We start from the raw sequence: 19,079 nt of genomic DNA, 5'->3' as shown, positions 1-19,079 counted from the left end.
TTTCTTCAGCCCCTGAAGTCTTTAGTACTGGGAGTTAGATGTGTGTGTGACCATTGATCTATTGTTTCACAGATGTGATATTTCAGTCCTGCAGTTCCTGCCCTTGGGTCTGCTTCTACAAGGCCTATTTTAGGAATGGCTTTTGAAATTTTATGTTTCATAGTGCGGGGTAGAAGGATGCTTATTGTACATTTATCAAAAGGAGAATCTCTCCCACTTAGACATGAAAGAAAAGAGGAAAATGTCTTTCCAGCATAGCATATGATTTAAAAGTTCACAAGAAGAAAGTTCTCAAAGCCCATTCAACTTATCAAAGCCACTATCTGCAGAATTTGCTCTAAAAGCTGTGTAAACTCTGAGTTAATTAACTCGAAGATAATTGACAAGCCAAGTGATGTGTTACTGTGGCTACACAGCTACAATGGTGCGGGGGTAACTCGAGTATGCTTACTTCAATGATGGCACTGTGGAGATATTCACTAAGTTTATCAAAGCTGTAAGTCTCTACTGGATACTGTAAATTTATCCAATTTCCTCTGTTTCACGTTATAAAGTATATTTTCTGGAATCTGAATACCTTACCTGAATGCCTGCCTCTGAAACCTTCTCAAGATGGCAGCAGCATAAGCACTAGAGCTATTCCCAGGTAGTAATTCTTTGTTTCAGTTAGACAGTCATCTACTTAAACAAGGGGATTAATGAAGGGAAGAGGTTAATGAGGACAAAAGGTGGAAAGGATTTGTGTAACAGGTTTGTACATTGTTGAAAAAGTTAAAAGAACTTGTCTTTATTCCCATTATTTATTTCTTTTTACCTTAAAAAAAAAAAAGCTATATTTTAAGGAAAACTAATATTTCCATGAAATTTTTCAGTTCTTTGAAACGTTTAATTATTCTTGAATGCCTTGATGGTAAGTCTTCAGTCAGCTCTGACTATTGATCAAGTGGCTGAAAGCCAAGAGTTATTTACTGCCCAAGTGTTACTTAGGCCGTAGCACACAATCAAGGGTTTTATCCCAATTATACCCTTTGGGATGATAACTTTGGAGGAAGATTGTGCCATTTGAATCCATAAATAATGCACTTCACCATCTTAATGTTGCGAACAGGGGCACTTGCGCTGAGTAACTGCAGACTTCTGAGAAGTGGCTTTGGGGAGATTTTCAAAGATGCTGTGAAGGAGGCAGGCATCTGACTTCTGGAAGTCAGGTGACAAGTGGGTGTCATCTGAGCACAAACATACCTGATGCCTGGTTGCTTCTGGATTGCTGCTTTTTGCTGAGGACTGCCGTCGCCTCGTGGTCTTTCACTGCTCTGGAGCAAAGCAGGGACTCAGAGTCACAGCTGCTGTGTGGACCTTCCATGTGTCCTGGTGAAGGGCACTAACAGCCTTTGTCTTGCTAGACTTGTGTCTTTTTGCACATCCCTGCAGGCTGATAGCGTTACAGGAAAGGAAACTTTCCTGGGCTGCTTCCCTCCTTGCTCAGAGCAGCCCTGTGTCGTGGTGGAGATGCAGTTATCCCCGTGTCAGGCAAGTCACTCACATCATGTTTTCACAGACAGAGCTCAGGGCTTCACAGAGCACCATCCCCCTCCGGAGGTGGTTGCTTTCCCCTGCCCATGCTCCTGGCTTTCTGGGGGTCATAAGCTACTAGTAGTAGTATAGTCTTTTTGCTGGCATGTCTGAAGTAGCATACACAGTATTTCTTGAATGCAATATAGGATGCACGTTCTACTTTGCTTTTCAGACACTACCATTTATAGTGAGGTGCTGAAAACTCCTTGAAATTTCGTTACCTGGAATTGTCAATAACTGAAATAACAAAAGACTAGTAAAAACTTCTACCAGGGATGCCATATAGGAAATAAATTTTACACCTGTTGTTATAATTTTTAAAAACAATGTTCATATTCAGTTTGTAATTTCTTATCTGGTTTTGCTTTATATCGATCAATCAAAGCTTGGTATTGATGAGATCTAGACAAAAACAAGAGGAATTGTTTTGTTTGTTTTGTTTTGTTGTGTAGATTAAGGTAAAGCTTTTCTGCTTATGGACACTAAGAGAAATTTGCAAATGGAAGAGCCCAAGCAAGACCTTACTTTCAGAAGTCCTGATCATCCCCTAGTCCCACTGAAATGAGTAGGAGCAGAGGGAAAAGCAGTGAGAGACACTTTATTTTTCTGTGACCATAGATATGTTTATGAAGAACTGAAATGAGGCTTTAATCATTGTAGCTCTCTTTCTGCAGATTACTTTGAGCTGTGTCATGCTGAGCATGTGAGTGGGTGCCTGAGAGTGCAGGACAGCAACAGCTTTGTGCCCTGAAGCGCTCTCCTTTCCAGACACACAGCACAGCTGTAATTCCCAAGAAGAATTTCAGAATCGCCTCAGTCCCTGGTATTTTGTTTTCCTCCATGACATTCTTAAAGAAATGCTAGCAGTTTCTTCCAAGCTTTTTTATAAATTTCTTGTTAGTGAAGATATGAGGACAGGTTTTCCACTTATCTCTTTTCCACTTCTCTTAACTAGTATTTCTGACGTTGGCCTCATTTCACATGTTCAGAAGTTACAAAGAAAGCTTAGGAATTATCTGGAATACCAAGACAAGTGTTGGGTTGATTTACCACACTGTGCCTGTTCGCATCTCCAGGTATACTGTATTCGTAGGCTGAGTTATTACCTATTTCTAGCTAAAATATTCATGAGGTGTCTCTGAACAGTTTCAGAAGTCATTCATTATAGATTCAGGTTGTGGCTAGCAGTCTGTATTTACACTTGACTTGATGCACAGCAGGAAAACTTCTCCGCAGCTCAAGAGAGAGAGTAAACCCAGATGCTGCAAACACAGGCAAGGTACGGTTCAGACATAATCCCCTGTGGAAAACTCCCTTTGCTCCCTTCCTGTGCTCTTCCCTCTGGTCTGTGGTCCTTGCTGGATCCTCCTCGTATGGCCACGCACGAACTTCAGGAACAAATGAAGTCTTCTGGGGCAGGAAAGTGCAAAAAGAGAAAGTAAAATAACAAGGTAAAAAACAACTGATATCAGGGGACAACAAATAACAACAATAAAGAGGACGGAGCAGCCCACCTCTGTGTTCACAATTAGAGGGTATTGACCTACGCAGGCCTTCACTTTGACCTCTGTTATCTGCTTTTTATCTGCTTTGTTCTGTGTTGGATTACTATTGCCGAATTTCCCTCGGTGCTGAGCAGACTGCCAGCCTGTAGAGGGCTGTAGCAAAAGCCCATGATTCTGCCGAGATGCTTGTTGGGAGAGCCGTGAGTGGTGCAGCAGGGCAGGAGTACCACATTTCTACCCACACTAGTCACTCTGTTTTTATTCACGGTTTTCTCATCAGCTTGTCTTCCTGACATCAAGATGCATCACCCAGATACAGTCTTCCTCGTAGGTAACTTTTCTCCACTACTAATATTGTGCATCTCAAGTCCTCCACAGCCAGGAGGCTCCCAAGGGAGGACTTCGTGGGCCGAGGGGTATCCCTGAGGGTCCCTCTATTTTGGGGGATGCTAACGGGGCACAGGACCTCCCATCTGCTCTCAGCATTGCCTCTTCGGGTTCTGCTTGATGTTTTCCCAAACTCTGGGGCATCTCCTTTGCTCACAGTTTGAGAAGTGAAAGGCTGAGTGAGCCCTGAGATTAGCATTTTCTGAAGGGGATGGGAGAGGAGGGGCTGCTGGGAAATAGGTAGCATGAGGTTTTCTCAAAGTTCTGCTTTTCCAGTATCTGTTCTGTGCATCTCACGCCTCGGGGCTGATAGTCCTGACCTGTTTGTGACTCCTGAATTCACAGAAAGGTTTTAAAGTACATTTTGCAAGTGGCTTATTGGGTAGAAATCATTAAAGAGACTTGAAGGGTGCTTTTCAAGAACACTCCTATGTGTACCCATAATAATTGTTTCAGTTACCTTTTAAATTGCTCGATGTAATGACGGAGTCAGTGGCTCAGAGGGAACAAGTGAAAGGTGTTCTCTACTTGTCTTTCAGCACAATAGAAGTATTGTAGAGGAATTACATATAAATTTCCCTAATTCCCCAGGTTTGCCTGTTACTTTGATTAATTATCTGTTACTTTAACAAACCAAAAGCCGTGCCCCTATGCAGGGTTCTGCAAACTAGAGCTAACCACAAAAGCTTGGATTAAATGGATTTTAGCCAGCTATTGCTTCAAAAGAAAATGAACCATTCTTGATTACTTCTCTTTGGGCACAGGTACTTGCAAGTCATAAAGAAACAAGGAAAGAAATGAATTTCAGTTGAGACATCTGAAACCCTAATCTTCTAGACAGGTGATTGTTGCTGAGGCCGTGAGGGATCTGTATTATGGTTATCTGTTACCATTTGTCCTACAGAAGCAGCTAAAAGCCTCGACTGAGATGAAAAGCCAAGTTCTGTGCTAACACCTTGAGAGACAGCAGCTACCCTATCAGATTGATGGCTTAAGCAGAGATGGGCAAATAACACAGCAAATGTGGAAGGAGCCTGTGGGGAACATGGAGATATTTCCTGCGTGGAAACATGGCCTGCTGAAGAGCTGAGTGCTCCCTGGGAGGTGGTTTGGCACCTTTTGGTTTCCATCTACCAACATTTCTCACAGTGCCGCTGAGGCACATCCTGCCATGATGCTGTGCTTACTGCTGCAGGAAAGGGAGTTGGAGGGTTGACTCCGTAAACGCCTCCCTCCTCCAAAAGTGAAAACTGCAGCTTGCTGCCATCACTTTTTCACTTCTGCTTCCACTGATTTAAAATCTAGACAAAGTGTTTGTCTGCTCAGGGGCTCTAATTAGCTTTTAAGTGCTAGCACTTGAAAGATGACTGTAATGTTTTCCAGTTTCACGTGGGATGTCAGAGGGGTTCTCTGTCAGACAGCTGCTAGGAAGGTGTTACCATTTAGGAGTGGGTGATACTCATTTTGATTTTTATCACACCAGAAAAATCCACAATTTAGCTCATTGGGAGGGAATGAGTGAAGCATCAGTGATTAGTTGTGCCTGAAATAGGTCTAGCATTTGAATCTGACTGTAATTGCTCACTTGCTTTTATCCTGTGCTTGTGGGCCACTTCATACCTGCATAACATTATAGCTCAAACAAACAAACAAACAAATTGCTTCTCCTTGCACTGGGAAAGCACTGCAGAAATCTGTGAGGAAGGGTGTGGACTTGCATCAACCTGAGGAAGATGTTGTTCTCTTCTAGTGTGAATGTTAGTTTTCAGATGGTAATCACCATTGTAAACTGTTTTATTCACCTACTGTTGGATGGCAAAATCAACACGAAGAAATAATAAAGCAGCTGAGACCAGATGAAAAAACTGTAAAGATGGAGTGAAAGGCATAAATCTAAACTGTGTACGAGGAGTTTTTTTCTTCAAGAGAAATACTTGGAAACTGGAGAAAAAAAAATCAAAATGCCCAAAGCTTTTGTATTGAGTAAGAATTAATTTGAACCACTAACCAGACTTGAAAAGATTGTCTTTTACTGAATTGAATAAATGCTTCAGGGTTTGTTTGTTTGTTTTCCATCTATTATTGCTTTGACTTTGGTTAGCAAGGACAGTGAAATGCAAGACATTTAACTAAAGTCTGTTCCCATGAGATAACCAGCTTGCTTACTCAGTTTCAATTTTTATATAGTGTGGAAAAAGCCAGCTGTGCTCACCTTGCCGTATTTAGTTGATATGTATTACTGACCTATCTTTTGCTACATACTGCTCTCAATAGAACTTGGTCCCTGGTGACCAACACACTCTATAGTTTAAAATGGTTCTGGATACACACAGCGAGCTTCTGAACCCTGGGGATCGCTCCAGATTAGCAAGAAGAAATATCCATTCGTGTGTTTTCAACTTCACATCTACAAAAACGTCTAAGTGCAGACAGTATAATCCATTATGTTAATGACTCAGCTTGACAGAGAGGAGGTATTCACCTTCTTAGTGTGATGCTCTTCTGATGTGGTTCTTTGCACAGCTCCAGGAAGTCCTGCTGGATTTGCAAAGGTATAAACTGTGACCACAGTTTAGCTTCAGATCTCTGAGCTCGTGTCTCAAACTGATCTCGATCCCTTTCCTTTAGCAGAATGCAAATAAGTTAATTGATCATCTGGCTTATTTCTTACAGAAAGACTGCTTGCTTGTGTGAAGTGATCTATCACTTTGTTACCCTGCGGTGATCTGACAAAAGGAGTAGAGCTAGACATTTCTCATCCATTTATATTTAATTAGAAATAGCCATTAGCAAGTTTGGGACTTTCAATAATTATGTATTTCCTGGTTGCATTTATTTTTCCTTATGATTGCTTTCCTGTAACTCCTATATTAACCAGTAATGATATACTAATTGATTGTGAGGTTGCAAATAGATGGTCAGAGCTGGTGAGTGCCTTTGATTCAGTAAAGTAACAACAGGACTTCTGATAACTGAGACGCTGCATAATACCAAATTTTTATGTGTTTACTCATACTAATTACACGCTTTTGTTTTGGTACTTCAAATGGCCTTAATGGACCCTAATAACTGTCTTGGAATAACATATTTCTCCTGAATGCCACTTAGAGTGTCAGAATCCCAGCCTAAACTGCCTGCTCCCCAGATTTGCCCTATCTAGAAAGTTCATTAAAACATTGAATTCAATTCTCATAAATTTTAGAACAGTGCATTTTTATTTCAGTAAATGCTAAGCACCACAAAGAGGTATGTTGCTGTTAGTTACTCCAAATCAGATGGGTTTGAATACCCATCAAAAAACAATTTGCGCTCATTTTAAAACAGTGTGATAATGAATTGCATTAATTGTTAATGTTCACTTTCAGTGTCATTACAGAACACATCCTAAATCCTTCCCCACAGGAAAACTAATTGGCAGTGCGCACTAAGAGAAGAAATTCAAGAAGACTGAGTACAATTATTTTTTGTAATGGCTCATGTGCCTTTACTTACTTATGAGAGTGATTTTGCTCCTGCTTTCACCTGATGGTTTCTGCTCACAAACCACACTGATAACGGTTTCCAAGAGAATTTGAAATAGAGCTGTCCATTATGAACCTGTTTGGAAGGGCTGAAATTCACTAAAGCAAAATCAAGAATGTTAAAAATGTTATGTTTTTGCTAGAGGTCTAAAATTTCAGAGGTTCATTGTAAACAACTTCTCTAAAACAGTTTAGGCCTATGAAAATCTTTTGCAGAAGCTCAAGTTAGATCCCTGGTTGACAGTACTTACACCCTGCCTGTCTGAATCGATGCTGGTCGTCAAAAAGAAAAAGCCTGGGGAAAACAGTGAAATGTGAATGTGAGAGGCTTCTGAAAGCAACTCCTTGTATGGAACTGCCAGATCCAACTTACAGACTTCTCTGCAAACCAGAGGTCAGTCATTTGGGAGGGCAGATGGGTAAGGGAAAAGACTGAATGACATTTGGAAAAGGAAGAGAAGGTAGAGTAATGAAACAGTGGATGAAGGAAAATAAAAACAAAAGATGAAAAGATTAAGGTTCCAAGAGAAAAATGAGTGTCGTGAGCACAGAACTCTTACACAGCCGACAGGTACCTTTAAGGCAAGGATTTTTGTCCCTTCAGTTAGATGACAGAGGAGAACTATATGAAGTAAGTAACTAAAGAGGGAAGTATGGGTGAACACTCCCAGAAAGTATTGTAAGGTCACTTCCTCGTGGAGAAAATACAAGGCAAATTTGCCTGCTAGCTGCCTGGTGGCAGGACAGACAGGCAATTTCAGAAAACTGCCTTAAAACAGCAGGGCCGTAGGCTGCTCTGGAGTGTTGGCCTTCACATTACTTCCTGTTGAAACCGGTCCACTTTCCAGGACAGAATTAGATATTTGCAGAGCAGGCCAATATAATCTTTCTTTGATTTGGTTGTTTATTATCATTTATTAGCTTTTATTAACACACATAAAACCTGTGTGTCCCTGTCTGCGGATCAACTACCCTGAAAGCATAGCAGTCAGCAACACAGCAAGACAGGCGTGCCTCACTGCCGGTAGTTAACAGAGTCATGCTGGTGCCTAATTGCTTGTTATGGTTCAAACATTTGTTTGCAGACTGCCTGAGGAGTCGTAGACAGGGACACCAGCTACCAGATCCTTGGCGATCAAAGTCTTGCTGCCTGTCAGGATAGCAGATGCTGGTGTGGGCTGCATCTTATTAAGGGAGCCTCGTCAGAGTAGTCAGCCTGCAGACAGGATATCTACTACAAACAGCAACAATTCTTGGGTAGGTGCATATGAAAATCTCTTCAGTCTTTTGCAGCTGATTTACACTATCTGAAGGCCCTGCATATTCTTGATCTAGATGATTATTTGTACTCAGTAGGTTAAATTCGGAGTAGGGTATGAGTTAGCTGAAAGAAATGGGGCATATTCAGTAGGTGATGTACTGGCACACCATTGAGTTTGTGAATACACAGAAGTGGCTCATATGTGTAACTCGAAGGCATTCCTACTTAATTTTGGGAAAATGACACCTGGAAGATAAATGACCAAAGGAGACAGAATCAGCAATCGACAGTGAACGCTTTCTCCAGTATGTACCATGATCAGATTTCAAGTAGGCTGCAACTAACCAGACATCATAAAGGCTTTAGCAAAGGTGTGAGTAACGCTGAAGCTCTGCACCATGAGCAGCACAGTTTTGTTAACAAAGGAGAGGTCAGTAAGATCTGCAGGTGTTCAGTATCTTGTGGGGTCTGGCTTAGGTGCAGCTTTGGAACAAACAGACCAAATTCACTCAAGGGATTGACCTTTATCAAGCACCAGCAGCCATGTCTTCTCATGCCAGAAGGCAAATATGTACTGTTTAAAGATGCCAGGCACATAATACATATAAGATACTTTGCTCTTCAAAATGAACACAAACATTACAAGAGAGGACTGGAGCTGATCGTTATTCAGATGTTGGCCTGGTAGAAAATCAGTTATTTTCCACTTCAGCTTAGTGCTCTGGAACCTCGATATGCCTAGTTCCTGCTGTTATTACAGGCTGAGCTCAATGTGAGTGTGTGCTTATGCCTACACTGAAACAGCGCAGAGGTACTACTACTGGAAACACCATCAGGCCCTCAAGATGTGCTAATACCTGTTTTCACATTTTCAACACCTTTCATTGGTGACATGATATACCTAAGGCGTAACTCAGCCAAGAATTTACTGGAGGATGGTAAAAGCATCACAGGGTACCTGTTCTCATACTTTTCTGCCAGCTGTTGGTCTTTGTGGTATACAGAATAATGGACTAATTGGCCTGTGAGCCCTTTTTTGTCCTTAGTTGCACTCATGGTCAAGGCACTCACAGCCTGTCTCTCCTGAGAACATCAATAATACTTTGCTGTTGACAGCAGCTGAGGACAACAGCAGAACAAAATATGAAGCATGTCCATTAAAGCACAGGACACAGAGTGACAGGCAGATAAACGGCTCAATTCAGCCTGCAAATTTCAGAGAACTCCCACAGGAAGCTACTGCTCCCACCAGAGCTGCAGCTTTGGGATGGAATTCTTTGTTTTACACTGCATGTGAGAAATATGGGTTTTATAAATCAGATCTCTCCCACCAGATGACCCAGTGGCCCTGTCCTGAGGGTTTGATCCTCCAAAAGGACCCACAAGGGAGCTCCAGTTTGACTGCCAGGTCCTAGTGGCGTTGAGGCTGCAGATTCTACACTCACAGTTCATGGTAAGGAATTCAGTGGTAAATAAGAAATTGCAAATTCATTTCCTTCCTCATGAAAAAAAGAATTTCAGTTGGCTTTCCTCCCTCTCCTTCCTTGGATGGCTGCAGCGAATGGAAACGTTCTGCCTTAGAAATAGCATCTTCCAGCAGATCTGACAGTACTGCCAAGTTTTTATCAAAAAAGAGCCCTTGGCATAGATGAGAGAGCTTAGCTGCACCACTAGCCAGGCAACCTCATGTGCCTTCTGCTCTGCCTTTGGTACCTCTTGCCACACCTTTTGACCACATTTCAGCTAATGCAGCTATGAATTTATCAATGAAACATCGCTCAGACAGTGCATCTGGCACCAGGAGATTGATCTGAGCCTGTTCAGTTCACAGAAAGGAAAAAAAGTGTAGGTCTGCTGCAAAAGTTATAGCTGATGTACCAAAGGAGAGGGAAAAAAAAGGATCCTCAGTATGGGAAGGGGGACTGGGGAAACTGAGCTGAGCCAAAGACTCAGGGAGAATCATAGAAATACAGAATGTCTTGGGTGGGAAGGGACTTTAAAGATCACCTGGTTCTAACCCCCCTGCCACGGGCAGGGATGCCACCCACTAGACCAGACTGCCCAAAGCCCTTCTCTGGGTACCTGTTCCAGTGCCTCTCCACTCTCTGAGTAAAGAATTTCCTCTTAATGTCTGATATAAATCTCACCTCTTTTAGTTTAAAACCATTGTCCCTTGTCCTGTCACCATCTGCCAAAGTAAAAAGTTGCTCCAAACACACTGGAAGGGAGTATGTTGAGGGAAGGTGGTGATGAGAGCAAGAGAGAGAAAGGGGGTGAAGAGGTTTTAAAACCTTCAGATTTATGCCCACAGAGATAAAGCTTTTAATAAGGTTGCCTTTTAGCAGCACAGTTTTATTTTCCTTTAATGGTTTGCAGTGTGTTTATTGCTCTGGAACATGGCAGCCATAAGATGCCGTGTGTGCCAGGGCTGAAACACAAGTTAAAATAAAAGGCAGCTCACCGAATGGTCAAGGTTACAGCAGCTGTTTCCTTGTGATTGCTGCTTCACTTCTAATTAGCCCTCAACCAGTTTTAAGATCATTCTCGGCTATGATTGCATAGATTTGAGAGGGTTAAAGAAAACACTGTGACCTGCTTCTGCAGGACCTGTGGTGCCCTGCAGCCAGCGCTGAAGTCATTGGGAACTGTAAGCAATCACTGTCCTTTGAAAAGTCCAACATGCAGCCTTCAGTGAGTAAATTAAGAACAGACCCCTGAGCCCAGCTAAGTCACAGGAAAACTGATCTGGGGAGAGCCTTCAGCTATGCATGTTGTGAACTAAATTATTTAGGTCTTATGCTCGGGAGGTTTTGCTCTCAGATTTAGAAAAGCTGGAATAATTGTAATTTCCTGGTTTTAATTGTTGTTTGTTTCATTTTATCTTCAAGTTGCAAAGTATGTTTCCTAGAGCAGTCGCTGGCCAACAAGATATTCTCCTTTTAGAAAATTTGGTCTTTGTAGGAATTTCTCAACCTTTCTTAAGTGCCTGGAATGAGATTACTGAGAATTTCTCAGGAGAAAGAGTGGAAATCATTTGTGAGCACAACCAAAGGAGGAAGAAAGAGAAGCTGTGACTTGAGGCAGTGGCAGTGGCAGGAGGGAGGTGTGCTAACACCTTTTTGGCAGGACAGGCAGGAACAGGAGGGCAGACCAGCAGCTCCTTCAGAGTACAACTCCCTGTGAAATGTAGTTCCCTTCGTAACAACATGAGAGCAGCTGTGCTCTCATGAACCTGTGGTTCAAGGCCAGCATTGTCCCCAGCAGTGGCCATTAAGCAGGTACCTAGAAAGGAGTCATGACAAGGCTAGGGTAAATGAGACTATTCCCTAGTTCTCTTTCTACTTTCAGCTTAGGGAAGGTTGTGTGCAATTGCTAGTCTGCTTAAGATATCTCAGTGCATCTCTGGCTTTCAAGCACATGTCCAGTCAGTTAAAATGATTTTGATATTAAAAACAATGTGGGAAACAAGAGGTACCTGAAAAATGTTAAGGATAGGCTGTGAGTGCAGAGCTTCTAGTAGGAACAGCCAGGAACAAAAACCCCTGACTAAATCTAGGTTTTGCTTTGGTGGAGGGCTACTTGGGTCGTTTCACAAGGGTTTGCTCACCAGAGAGCAGTGCACCAGTTCCACATGTGTGAAGGGAATCAGCTGCTTCACATCTAGATGCTGCAGTTGTACAGTGCAGCCAGGTGCCAAGAACTTCAGAAGATGGTAAAAAAAATCCAGACTTTCCCACAGGAGTACAGAAACTAATGAGATACTTCTTCTTTTCTCCCCTCTCATGTTTAGTTCTAGGAGCAAACTATCCAGGAAAATACCCATTCCATTCTTGCTTTCTGTTCTGTGAACAGTGACCCTCGTGTAGGTGTAAGAAGTGTTTTTTACACAAAGAATGATAACTTTACACTAGAGCAAATCAGTACAAAAAGCACAGAACAGGAAAGAAAATCCAGAGTTTTCAACAGCGACTGGCAGTCAAGGTAAAAGTAACTGAGACATTAACAGATCTTCCCAGAAAATATATTTGCTGTTGCCACACAAAAAAAAAAATGTTCACAGAAACAGAAGCAGTTATTCTGTGTTCAGTGATTCTTAAGGGGGAGAAAACAAAAGAGAGTGATCCTTTATGCTAAATCCTGCCCTCCAGGCTGATATGAGCAGGCTGTCAGACCTGAGCAAAGCCTATAAACCTTATCAAGAGTGGACTGTGATTGTACCTCAAATGGATCCACGTGTTTCTCAGCAATTATTAGCCACTGACATACTAATTTCCAAGAATTTTGCCACCTAGGATATACAAGATTGAAAATGACTCCTGCATTATTAATGCATTTACTGAATGCTTTACTGTGCCATGCTTTGCTTAACATGAAGGATATAAAAGGGGAGCTCTGAGATGGAAAATTGTAGATGGCTAGCTTGGAAGATGCAGAGAAGGTGAATCTTAATTTTAAATAATGATGTCTTTCTTGATCCTCTCTTTGATCAGGTAGCTTTGACACAATGAGCTAAAGCATGTTAATATTTGAGATCAAAACTAACAAGTATTTGAAGTCAATTTTTGCAGTAAGTTGTTGAGAAGGTTCCTAAATAGCTTATGGTAGACGATGTATGATGAAGGGAGTGAAGACTGATTTTTGTGCCATATTACAAAGATTATCTGGCTTTATCCTCCCTCACAGCCTTACGGGTCAACTTTCAAAGCTCTGGGATTTTTCAGTGAATTATGCAAGCTTCTTCCATGTGTCTCTAGACATCTGCCAGCTTTGGAAGTGTAGTTATCACATCAGACATGTTGATTTAGCACAGAAATCCTCCTAAATGTGTCAAATTCTGTGTTGAAATGAATAAGCAATTTGTCTTAAAAGGTGCTAACAGAGCCTGTCTTGCTGACCCCTCTGAATTTCCTGTCTGTACTTCCCTCTATAAAAGCAAAACAAAAGAGAACAGAAAATGACTCCTATGCATTTTTCAGTAGTTGGTACGATGTCTGATTTTTCCATTGCCTTTTTAAAATGACAAATACAATCTGTTCATACCGTGCATCTTTACAGAAGCCATTCCAGCATAAGTTACCATATTTAGTCAAGAGTAGACGTGAAAAGACTCCTGCTAACAGCTACCACCTTCTAGAAACAACAGCCCATAGGTTCTGATCCTTTTCACTTGAAGTGGCTGAAAATTGATCCAGCATTCACTAAGATTTAGCCAATTCACAGGGAAAGAGAAATTTAATGCACTGCATCATTCCCTGCCTTTCAGATCCTCAGGCGTACTTTATATCAAAAAACAGATTATCAGGCTTTATTATTATTATTCACCACTTGCATTCACAGTATGCTTAATATCCACATCTGTGATATAGGGCCTGTGGCAGTGAGTAAGATGACAGTCCATCTGACAAGAGGTTACAAAGAATAGAAGTGGCCGCTGAGTACAGATCTCTAGGAAGTATAGGAATAACGGGGGAAAAAAAAGGCATACAACAGACACCCAAAGCAAGCCATTTGGAGCCCCTTTTCAACCGCCTTGGAGATGAATTTCCCAAAGCTGTAATTTTAAGCCTTATGACTGCCTCCTGCATCCTTTGCAACACACATTTTAATGTATCCCAATAAACTGGAAAGTTTTCATTCTTTCTTTCTGCACCTGCTTATTAAAATACGAAAGGCTGGTTCATGTAAGCGTTTTGAAAAACCACCAGCTTACCTCATTATGGGCAACTAAGCTGTATCCAGATTGTTTTACGTGTTACTTTCCAGTCAGATATAAAAATTTCCCTGTGGGACTCCTTTTGCAGGGGCAGCCGTTTCAAACGTGACAGTAACCTTTGTTTGTGCAGGATGGATCTGTGTGAGGTATGTTATGTGTGCTGAGTGGTGACAGTAATTTTGCCGACAACAGAGAAATGAAAGCTCCAAAGAAAACATCAGTGACAAATGTGCTAGAAATACAAAATACCAGCTGGCTGGTCCTCCCTGAAGGCAAACCTTTTATTTAAATTAAAAGGTCTTTCTTTTTAGGTGGCCCGTTTATCTGTCATAATTTGACAGTGTGTATAAATGATCCGAATTTATGTTTCAGAAGATAATTGCCTTGGCATTTAATCTCTGCGTCATCTCCTAAATCTTCCCAACACTTAACTGTTCTGTTCTTAGGCAGGTTCTGTATCTCCCAAATAAAGTGGTGTTTTCCCTCTCATAGGCAGTCACCTAGTAGCTGCCACCAAGGGAAAATACCTGCTTGTAGTGCAAGGTTAGCACAGCAAGGAAGAAATACAGCAGACAGGCAATGAGGCTTGCAAGGCGTTTTGGAAACTGTCCTGTCAGTACTTGAGGACTCTCTCCAGCACACTTCCCACACGGAGTGAAAAAAACACCCTTCTTTACAGGTTCCTTTGATGCTTGGGGAGCTGTTTCTGTGTAATGGGTGTCAGAAACAGCCACAGAGGTTGACCTCATGTCAGTCCTGGCCATCTCCTGGCCATCTCCTAGCCATTCACCTTCAGGCCCTCCCATATTCAGCTAGCTGTAAGGGAGAGCAGAACGGCTGCAGGCATAGCTCCGGGACACCTAGCTGCTTTGGGATGGTGCCCAGCACTCTCCATGGTCTTCGTCCTGCCAATTCCTCTCTAGTTCTCAATGATGAGATGTCTGATCGGGTACAGAAGGTGATTAAGACTGCTCCTAACTAGCAAAAAAAACCACAAAACTTGCACAAAATTGTTTGGCACCAAGCACCAAAAAGGTTAATTGCCTTGGCTTTAGGCAGTGAGCATAAAAAATAAATAAATCTGTGCTACTACTCTCAGGAGACTCAGATAATTTGATAAATAGTGTCAGTAACTGAGGATCTAAGCACAGTGGGTAATGTGATATCATTGACCCGTGCAGGATTTGTGCCATGAGATAATTCCTTACACTTCATTATTTTGCTATCCTTAGGTTAACACATTTCTCTTCTAACTGCCCCCCCCCCCCCAACAAACAAAAAAAAAAAGGTAATAGAAATTTTTCTAGGATTTCTTTTGAACATTTTGCAGTCAGTAAGACTCTGGCTTTCAGGTTCATCATATATTTTATTCAGCCCTCAAATTCTCTGTGCAGAAGCCCTAGGACCATCTCATTTGTTATCTTAAAATAGATTACATTTTGAAAAATATTTGGTGCTGACAGGTGGGGTTTGACATTCAGAACTGCTCAGCCATTGTGTAAGCTGTTTAGTAATGTAGCAGAATTTACAGTAGTGCTCAGCTTTGAGCATCTGCAAATGTACTTTTTTTTCTTTTTCATAGGAACAATTATGCTGCTCTGAGGTTTGACAATCTGGATCCTTTTTGAAATGCCTCAGTTGGTGAAGCTGGATGATGAAACCCCAAAATCTGGCCCAAAACCTGCTGTCATTTTAGATTTGCTTTTTAAAGCAAGCAAGATTGGTGGGATTGTTCCAGTAAAGTGTTTTTTTTTTTTTCAGTGTAGGTAGGATATTTACGTTTAGGAAAGTTTAAAAAAATACTGATGTCTCTTGATACTGTTAAGTCCAAAAATCCCCTTACAGTTCTGTAATGTCATAAACCCTCCCTATTCCCAGGTGCTTAAATCATTTTGTTATCTAATATAAAAACGTTTTTGAACCTTTAGCACCAAGTCTCACTGAAAGATATTGGGATTCTTGGTCCTACATGATTTTTGGAAAACGGAAGTCTTGGAAAATATTATTCCTGTAATTCTTTTAAATACATGTTACCAATTGCACTTTTCCTTCTTTTTTGTCAAAGCCTTTCTTTTGTTTATATTTGTGCTTTTCTGCAGAGAAAATCCAGGACTGGAATTTGGGGTTTGGCATCTCCTGCTAGGAAGCAGCTGTATGTCCTTTGCACATCTGTCAAGGCAGGCTGGAGAGATCTCCAGATCTCAGGACTGTCCCAGTAGATTTTGCTCCTGGAAATTTTTGTAAGTAGCAGTGATATATTTCATAACAGTACGCTTTTATTTGTCTGCAAATTTATCCTGACCCTTGTCTGCCGCTGTTGAAAATCACTGGGTTTACAGCTTTGCGCAACAGGGTTAGCTCAGGGCAGATCTCTGCAGTGCAGATGACGTGAAGATTTAGATGTGTGAGATGTTCATGGATGTGTTGCACAGAGGGGATTCAGGGATCTTCACAGCTTGGGCAGCATCTGCTGATTTTCTCATGCCAGCAAAGACACGAGGATTGGGAAATGGAGCAAACACATGGGGATGTGGGGAAGGAAATGGAGAAAATTAATTGGAAGCCCTTTCTCTCTCTCCGATTCCTACTGCAAAGAAATGCTGGTGGGGAATACTTTCACCCCATATGTGATGAAGGAGTTGTACTGAGTAACTGCTAATTCTGCTCATAGTTCTTACCCCATTTCTTAGCAATTCTGCCAGGAGCTGCTGTGCGTGCAAGCAGTGAGCTATCAATTTCCTGCTGTAAAAGAAAAAGAGCGTAAGAATAAATTTCATTTTGCGCAAGTCCGTTAATCATCTGTTAGTGGATTTTCCCTCCTGACTCGCTTCACTGTAGCCTTTGGCTTCTCTTTGCTGGTTTTCTCCTACTTCTTCCATTGTTATTGGTAATTGCTCCGGTCTGCTGTGCTGCAGGGAAGCAACACCCAGTCCAGGGCAACAGGATACTGTTGCTTGTCTCTCAGCCTTGCCAGGGAGTTCCAGTTCTGAAATAGAAGTTTTTGTTTTCCTCTAACTAGGGTGCACTTGAAAAGTTCAGCCTTTCAGCCAGCCTGGGATGGGACTATTGCCCTGGATGGCAGTACTACGTCAGTGGGAAGGAGCTGGGCTGTGGCGACTCTGATTTTCAGAACTGCACACAGCTTTTGCTGACTGAACTCAGAAGCTAATGGCCAGGCAAGTACATACAGGAGCTTAAATTATTCCTATAACTTTTAAAGTTGTTCTGCTCCCTACAAAAAGCATCTCAGAAGCCACAAAGTGGAAACGTTCAAGTTGACAACCCAGTTCTATTAAAATCAGTGCCAAAATTTCCACTGACTTCCTCTGCTTCAGCCAGGGTCTGTACTGAAGATTTCAACCAGAGTCTGTTGCATGCTGATACACACGATACAGCTTTCTACTACTCAGATTTGTTGTTTAGGAAACGTGTGTCTGTTCATTGTAAAAAGAGCATTGTAAAACAGCTTAAACTATTTAAGATACTTCGGAAAGCCTAGGTTGCTGTTGGAACCTTATTTCTATAATTTTTGTTAGCATTCAGTTAGTTCATATAACATTTAAAAAAAAAAAGAACTTTGACTAATTTTCCTCAAAATTCTGGTTCTCAGGAAGATATTCTGCTGTTTGAAAATGATTCATACTGCTTTCACTGAGAATGTAGAAACTTTGCAGGCAGAAAAATAACAACCAAGGGACACAGATGTAAGCAGAGCAGCGTGTTCAGAATACGTGGCCATGCAAGACGAGAGCCCAGCCCACAATCTCTGCTTTTTTCCCTTTTATCTGAATGATTTTAGTCTATCAGCAAGATCCAACAGTTCATGATATGTTTCCACCCTAAAATGCTCCCCCAAATACTCTTCTTCTAAAAGGCAAGGGTAGTTTTAACAGACTGTGTTTGGGGATCCGCTTCCTAATGGGAAGGATGAGATCTTCGTATCGAGAGCTCTCCTGCTATTGCTTTATTCTCACAGCATTACTGTACTTCTTAGCAGGCCTCTGAGCTCCTGACTAACCAAATGCATTATCTGTCGTACTACAGATTTATTTTTGCTGCAACGAACAGTGATGCTCTGTTATGACCAGCCCAGGCTAGCAGCGGTAAGAGTGTTTCTGTTAATTGAAAAGACACTGATCCTACTCTTCTGATGAATTACTAGCACACAGTCTACAGTGATCACCTCCTAGATCACAACATACCCCTGTGAAAGAGGCTCAGTCAGCAGCAATCCATCTCTCTTCCCGGCAGTACTTCTCCCAGGTCGCAGGTTTGAGGAAATAACCCCTAAAGCATGTGGTACTGCCTTTTTTGGATCAGCTGGAATAAGCAATACTTAAGGTAGGGTAGTGCAAAGGTGGCTCAGCTTCAGGAAACACCTAGTTGAACCCAGCAGCCGCAGTGTGGTGGCAATGACCAAATGACAGCAACCTTACTAGGAAGTCAGTTCAACTAACACCACTGCAAACAGCAAAATAGCAGACAGCTACTCAGCATGGGAGGGAAAAGGAGGAGCAAATGAGACTCAGATGATGGTAATTAACATTTGCCTGGCAGAGAGGCATTCGGTTGGCCCAGCAGTTGGAAGCTCTTTATCACAGATAAAATCCCAGTGTAGGGGTGGGACAGTTCCAGATAAGGCAACCTGTTTCTTGTGGTAGTGGGGAAGTATGCTGCTGTTCTGTGTTGATCTATGTGCTACAGTATTCATAGGTAAATAATGTGTTTGGTTTTCCTTTTCAGAAAATACATGCTTTGGGTTGTAGTTATGAGAAGTGTACCTTGGACCTCTAACATCTGTTTATTAGGAAAATAGCATCCTTAGTGCTGGGCTAGAAGCAAAATGAATATTCTTATAGTACATACTTGGGAAATTGTTTTTTAGCATAAAAACAGATTTGGAATACCAGAATTTTTCTTGTTAAACCTATGATTCTTTTGGGATCTCCCCCACATATGTAAGATTAATTTTTAAATGTTGCTGTAATTACCTGCTTTTAATCTTGTCTTATGTGTCATTACAAGTAATAAATTGATCAGAGCTTGATCCTACCTATTAAAATTACAGGGTTGCTTTTCCATAGGCTTTGATAAAAGATGAATGAAGCCTTCCTCCT

General features: G+C 41.6%; 1 protein-coding gene across 6 annotated transcripts in view; it reads left to right on the top strand.

The window, feature by feature from the left end:
- Positions 1-19,079, top strand: part of BFSP1 (beaded filament structural protein 1) — a 77,831-nt gene that overhangs the window by 6,021 nt on the left and 52,731 nt on the right. For 3 of the 6 annotated variants that reach the window (XR_014581708.1, XR_014581709.1, XM_083829158.1), the window contains exons 2-6: positions 7,205-7,382; positions 9,584-9,702; positions 16,062-16,202; positions 16,982-17,138; positions 18,007-18,065. The gene's annotated coding sequence lies outside the window, so the exon portion shown is untranslated. The other 3 variants (XM_083829157.1, XM_083829159.1, XM_083829160.1) reach the window with 3 other exon arrangements.

Source organism: Anser anser (genome assembly GCF_964211835.1).
Source record: "Anser anser genome assembly, chromosome: 3".
NCBI lineage: Eukaryota > Metazoa > Chordata > Aves > Anseriformes > Anatidae > Anser > Anser anser.
Note: the sequence above shows the minus strand (reverse complement) of the source record. Positions and strands in the feature narration are given on the sequence as shown.